This window comes from Amblyomma mixtum, chromosome 1 (genome assembly GCF_055824585.1).
Source record: "Amblyomma mixtum isolate Tamu chromosome 1, ASM5582458v1, whole genome shotgun sequence".
Taxonomy (NCBI): domain Eukaryota; kingdom Metazoa; phylum Arthropoda; class Arachnida; order Ixodida; family Ixodidae; genus Amblyomma; species Amblyomma mixtum.
Genome location: NC_143012.1, coordinates 63,180,421 through 63,186,855, shown reverse-complemented (window position 1 = coordinate 63,186,855; position 6,435 = coordinate 63,180,421). Strand labels below are relative to the sequence as shown.

General features: G+C 53.9%; 1 pseudogene; it reads left to right on the top strand.

Moving 5' to 3' along the window:
* The first annotated feature begins 1,847 nt into the window (after window positions 1-1,847).
* Window positions 1,848-4,481, top strand: LOC149366498 (uncharacterized; annotated as a pseudogene).
* The last annotated feature ends 1,954 nt before the right edge of the window (window positions 4,482-6,435 follow it).

Below are 6,435 nucleotides of genomic sequence, written 5' to 3'. Positions count from 1 at the left end.
CTTCATCAACACCATAATAACTGGTGACGAGTCTTGGGTGTACAGGTACGACCCGGAAACCAAATTCCGGTAGTCACAATGGCAGCATTCCACGTCACCAAGACCAAAGAAGGCCCGCCAAACGCGTAGCAATGTCAGAGTGATGCTGAGTGCTTCCTTTGACTCCCTCTGTGTGGCACACCACGCGTACACACCCCACAGGTTAAACATTGACCAAAAGAATACCACAGGGATGTCTTCCGTCGCCTGCGTGGTGCTCTGCGGCGCAAGAGGCCGAGTTTGAGGTCAACAGGAAATTGGCGCATCCATCACGACAATGCTCCTGCACATTCCTCGCACTAAATTCACACTTTGTTCGCGAAACACCAGACTGCTGTAGTTCAACAGACTCCTTACTCTCCTGATATGGCCTCCTGTGACTTCTGGCTGTTTCCCAAAATCAAGAGGCCATTGAAAGGAGCGCGATTTCAGACAAGGAAGAACGTTATGGCTGCCACGACAGCTGAGCTAAACTCCATTCCGAAAGGGCCCTTTTCGGAATACTTCCAACAATGACAGCACCGCTGGGAGAAGTATGTGTAGTCCCAAGGAGACTACTTTGAAGGTGATTAGGTTTCCAACGCTCCAGTTATGCCAGTTTTTTTTCTTCGGCAAAAGGTCGGATACTTTTCTAACAGACCTCGTATGTCGCTGAAGATGAAGTATCGGCGGCTGCGTAGGCTTGGCCGATGTGGCGAGCAGCAATGAGGGTGGAGGAGAGGCAGGCCGAGAGCACTTCAGATTTTATTTCTATTTCATGTCAATACGTAATGCAATTAAGTGTCGTCTTCTGTTTTTCTTTTCAGGAATAAACCCTTAGGGCATTCATTTCCTTTTTGTTTCAGTGGCATTTCTTCAGTTGGTGCGAAATTTGAGCGCAGCTCATCAGCTGTGTCAGCTTTTCGATAGATTGAGGTAAAGAATTCGAGGAAGACATGTACGTACAATTACAGACTACTTGTTATTTTTCGCACATACTCCTTCTGTGTGCCTGTTTGTCTTTATATGTACTACGTTAAAGTCCTCACCCACCCTGCCACACTAGCAGGTGGCAGTTAATGGTTGATCGCGAGAGTTCGCTCACCGTTGCCAGCGCTAACGCATGCAGCCCACATCTCTCTCTCATCACCCCAGTACCTATAGCGCGATTCAGGTGTGCACTGACCCAGGGACAGAGAGAGGAGAAACAACTTTATTGCCATAGATTGGCGGGATTTAGGTCAGGTGGGCGTGGTGTGGCCCCCAGTTGGGGGCGACTTCCTGGACCCACGAAACGAGTGCCAGTTGGATGCTCTTGTCTGGCCATCTGAGGAGTTGGTTCCATCCTTCCTCGGAGGGAGCTGGCAGTAAGGTTCGAGGGGGCAGATTTCCCGCGCAACCCCAGAGGATGTGCGCCTGGGTGGCGATTTCTCCCTGGTAACAATTTTGGCAGACGGGTCGTATTCCCCGTCCCCTGGGCATGCCTCGATCCCCGGTAATGAGCGCGTTCGTGCGCTGGCCCGAGAAATCTCCTCCCGGACCCCGGATGATCAGGCACCCAATCCTGCGAAAGAGGCCCCATCGGTCTTCTCTACATATTGGCGCGTGCTCGTGGGAGCGCGCCGACGATGAAGACGAGGTGTGCGTGTGTCGGTAGACGAAGACGAATTGTGTGTGTGGTTCGGACATTTTTTTTTAATACATTTTTTCAAAATTCACGTTTAATCCTGTGAAAATTTTCTTATCTATACCACTACACCTTGGCCAATCCCCCCACGTGGGTATGTGCCATTATAAAGAGGCGAAGAAGAAGAAGAAGAAGTTCGGACAGCCATCTTGTGAGTTCTCTGCTGTGCGCTGAACTTCGCTGAAACTGTGATCTGTGCCGGTCCTGCCTTCGTTACATTTTTGGTGGAGGCCTGCTGGGTACTTTCCAACATGTACGTGCCCCGAAGGCTGTCTATGATCACGGATTTGACTCCGATTCATCGCAGTGCGAGCCGCCGACTCCAAGGTCAGTCACCAGAGTTCGGCCCGTTATCCCCTAAGACCAGGGCTCCAGCCGCGACGCGCAGTATTGACGGGGCACCTATGGCTAACAACGGCGACGCGGCAGCTATGGCTGACAACGGGAGCTCAGCTCCTCATTTCCTGGTCCTCTAGCCGCGAACGCCGCCGACCTTCCATGGCGAAGTGTTTGAGGACGCGGAGGACTGGCTTGACCAGTTCGAGCGCGTTGCCAGGTACAACGGCTGGGATGCGGAGCGGAAGCTGCACAATGTTTACTTCGCTCTTGACGACTCGGCGCGGACGTGGTACGAGAACCACGAGACAACGTTTCGTTCTTGGGAACAGTTCGTAGCCAGTTGCTGGCGACCTATGTCAACACCGACCGTCGGGAACGAGCTGAGTCGGCACTGCAGTCAAGGAACCAGCGACCTAATGAGAGCGTCGTAATGTATTATGAGGACATGACACGACTGTTCAAAAGGGCGGATCCAAACATGGCTGAGGACAAGAAAGTGCGCCACCTGATGCGCGGGGTAAAAGAAGAACTGTTCGCTGGGCTTGTGCGAAACCCACCTAACACCACTTCGGAGTTTCTATCGGAGGCCACTACCGTCGAAAAGACCCTGCAACAACGCGCCCGGTATTACAATCGCGCCGTGAACGCCGTATCTCCTACCGACTTTGCGCCAGCCTCCAGCGACTCCGCTGACACCCTGCGGGAGCTGGTTCGATCTATCGTCAAAGAAGAGCTGCACAAAATGCACCTCTCTGCGCAGTCGCAGCCGCAGTGTCCGTCGTTAGCACAAATTATCCGAGAGGAAGTGCAGCAGGCGGTCCCTGAACCTGTTGCCCCTGCTGCCCTTACACCGACGCCCCCGCGCCAGACGTACGCGTCGGTACTCCGGCAGTACTGCGACCTCACCCCTTGGAGAGCAAGCCCATCTGCTTTCTAGCCACGGCCCCCGCCTGTCCCTGTGTTGGCCGAAGCGAGGCTGCGGAAGACGGACGTGTGGCGGGCACCTGACCAGCGGCCCCTTTGTTACCACTGCGGTGAGGCTGGCCATATCTTGCGGTGGTGCCCTTATCGCCGAGCTGGAATTCGTGGATTTCATCCGCGAGTCCCCTGTCCGCTCAATGGCGAACGGCCCCGCGAAATTGAGGAGCACCTGTCAACGCGCGGGGATCACACTGATTTCCCTCGCCCTGACTGCCGCCCACCAACCTCTACCCGCTATCGTTCGCCGAGTCCCCGTCCTTCGACAAGCCGTTTCAGCCGCTCACCGAGTCCTCGCCGGGGAAACTAGACCCAGCGGCCTGCGGAGGTAAGGCCGCTGACAAGCGAACAGCCGAACATCCTCCATCGCGTTCCAGACCAGACGACGGCTATCAAATGCGGACACGTGACGATCACAAAGGATGTGCAGCTTCGGACTTACCGGTCGATATCGACGATTTAGCAGTTACGGCATTGGTTGATACGGGAGCGGACTATTCGGTTATGAGCAAAGAGCTAGCAAAGGAACTGAGGAAAGTTTTAACCGCGTGGACTGGGCCTCAGATTCGCACAGCTGGTGGGCACCTAATCACCCCTGTTGGCCGGTGTACGGGGTGAGTCACAATCGACGGATTTGTTTACGTTTGTGACTTTGTTGTTCTACCTCACTGTTCGCGCGATGTCATTCTCGGCCTGGACTTTTTACAGGCTAACGGCGTCGTTCTCAGTTTAAAAGAGCCGCGCGTGACGTTTTCGCCGACGCAAGCAATTGAAAGAGCCGACCCAGACGACTCCAGGATGCCCGCCCTGCGTATTGCTGCTGATGACGTGACGGTGCCTCCGCGGTGCAGCATGATGGTCCCCGTGCAAAGTGACTCGCCCGGTGATCGAGACGTTATGGCAGAGAGAAACGGCAGCCTTCTACTAGAGAAAGGAATCTGCGCTGCAAGAGGGCTTGTTCGCTTACGGGATCGCTCTGCGACACTCTTGATCACCAACTTGGGAACCGAGTTCCAGCCTATTGCGAAAGGAACGGCCGTCGCATACGTTACCGACTTCGTTAAGCCCGCAGAAATATGTGCTCTGGAGTTACCGTCACCGGATGGACGTGATGCAGCAGCCGTTCTGTCTGCCGTGGACATTAATCCCGGCTTGTCGGGGGGTCAGAAGCAGCGCTTGTTAGAGCTCCTTCACGATTTCCCAGAGTGCTTCTCCACGACATCAAAGGTAGGGCGCACCCCGGTAGCCAAACACCGCATCATCGTCAACGAGGAGATTAGCCTCATATCCCAACACCCGTACAGAGTGTCGCCGATGGAACGGGAAGCTATACGATCCCAAGTGCAAGAACTGCTTGCAGACGACGTAGTCCAGCCGTCCACGAGCCCCTGGGCTTCGCCTGTGGTATTGGTGAAGAAAAAAGATAACACCTTGCGATTCTGCGTCGATTATCGGAAGTTTAATCGTGTCACGAAACGTGACGTTTACCCCCTTCCACGTATCGACGACGCCTTGGATCGACTGCGTGACGCTAAGTATTTTTCTTCACTCGACCTTAAGAATGGCTACTGGCAGATCGAAATGGACGAAAGGGACATAGAGAAGACAGCGTTCGTGACACCTGACGGCCTTTATGAATTCAAAGTGCTACCCTTTGGACTCTGTTCTGCGCCAGCAACCTTCCAACGCATGATGGACACCGTTCTTTCTGGGCTGAAGTGGCAGACATGCCTAGTGTACCTTGAGGATGTTGTCATTTTTGCTCCTAGCTTCCAGGAACACCTCAACCGGCTGCGAATGGTGTTAAAGGCGCTCCGTTCGGCACAATTGACGATAAAGCCACAAAAGTGTCACTTCGGTTTCGAAGAGCTCAGTTTTCTTGGTCACGTGATAAGCGCTGACGGAGTCCGTCCTGACCCGGAGAAGACTGCCGCTGTGGCACAGTTCCCGCGCCCAACCGACAAAAAGTCCGTTCGTAGGTTTCTGGGCCTCTGTGCCTATTACAGACGTTTCGTTGAAAACTTTTCCACAGTTGCCGAGCCCCTTACAATGCTTACTAGAGACAATGTATCTTTTGTGTGGCATGATGATCAGGAAGCTGCCTTCAACGAGCTATGCAGCCGCCTACAAACTGTCCCAATACTCGCCCATTTTGATGAACGAGCTGCCACTGAAATTCATACTGACGCCAGCAATGTTGGCCTCGGTGGTATTCTCGTTCAGTGACAGGACGGCAACGATAAAGTCATAGCGTACGCCAGCCGCTCCCTCTCGAAAGCAGAGGCAAACTACTCTACCACAGAGAAGGAATGCCTTGCGGTAGTGTGGGCGATTAGCAAGTTCCGACCATATCTCTATGGTCGCCCGTTTCGAGCTGTAAGTGACCATCATTCGTTATGCTGGCTAGCCAACCTCAAAGACCCTTCGGGACGGCTTGCGAGATGGAGCCTTCGGCTCCAGGAATACGACATCACGGTCGTGTACAAGTCCGGCCATATGCACAATGACGCCGATTGTTTGTCACGTGCACCTTCCGACGTTGCTCCGGCCGAAACGGAGGACGACTTCCCGTTTTTTGCTCTCGTCACGTCGTCCGATATGGCCCGGCGTCAACGGGCTGACTCAGAGTTACGTCCGCTCATCCAGCATCTGGAGGGCCTTAACGTCGCTGTTCCGCGGCTTTTCGTTCGAGGTTTGGGTTCCTACAGTCTCCGAGATGGCGTCCTTTACAAGAGGAACTTCGCCCATAACACGGAAACCTTTCTTCTGGTTGTGCCATCCGAACTCCGTCCAGAAATCTTGCACGCCTGCCACGACGAGCCATCGGCTGGCCATTTGGGTGTTACGCGGACGTTTGCCCGCATTCGTGCGAAGTATTACTGGCCAAAGTTGCTTTTATCGGTCCAGCAATATGTGAGGACCTGCCGTAACTGCCAGCGACGAAAGACACCACCAGTTAAACCCGCAGGGCTTCTCCAGCCCATCCCACCACCTACAACACCTTTCCAACAAGTGGGCATGGACTTGCTGGGCCCATTCCCATTGTCTTCCTCTGGGAACTAATGGATTGTTGTGGTGACGGGCTACTTAACGCGGTACACCGAGACACAGGCGCTCCCCCACGCTAGTGCTGCAGAAGTGGCTCAGTTTTTTATGACATCCATCGTCTTGCGTCACGGTGCACTATCAGTCGTCATCACGGACCGTGGAACCGCCTTTACGGCGGCATTAATGAAATCTCTCTTCGAACTCATCCACACCAGTCACCGGAAGACAACAGCCTATCATCCCCAAACAAACGGCTTGACTGAACGCCTCAACCGGACGCTTGCAGATATGCTTGCTATGTATGTCGACGTTGAGCATCGCACGTGGGACGAAGTTCTTCCTTATGCAACCTTCACCTACAATAC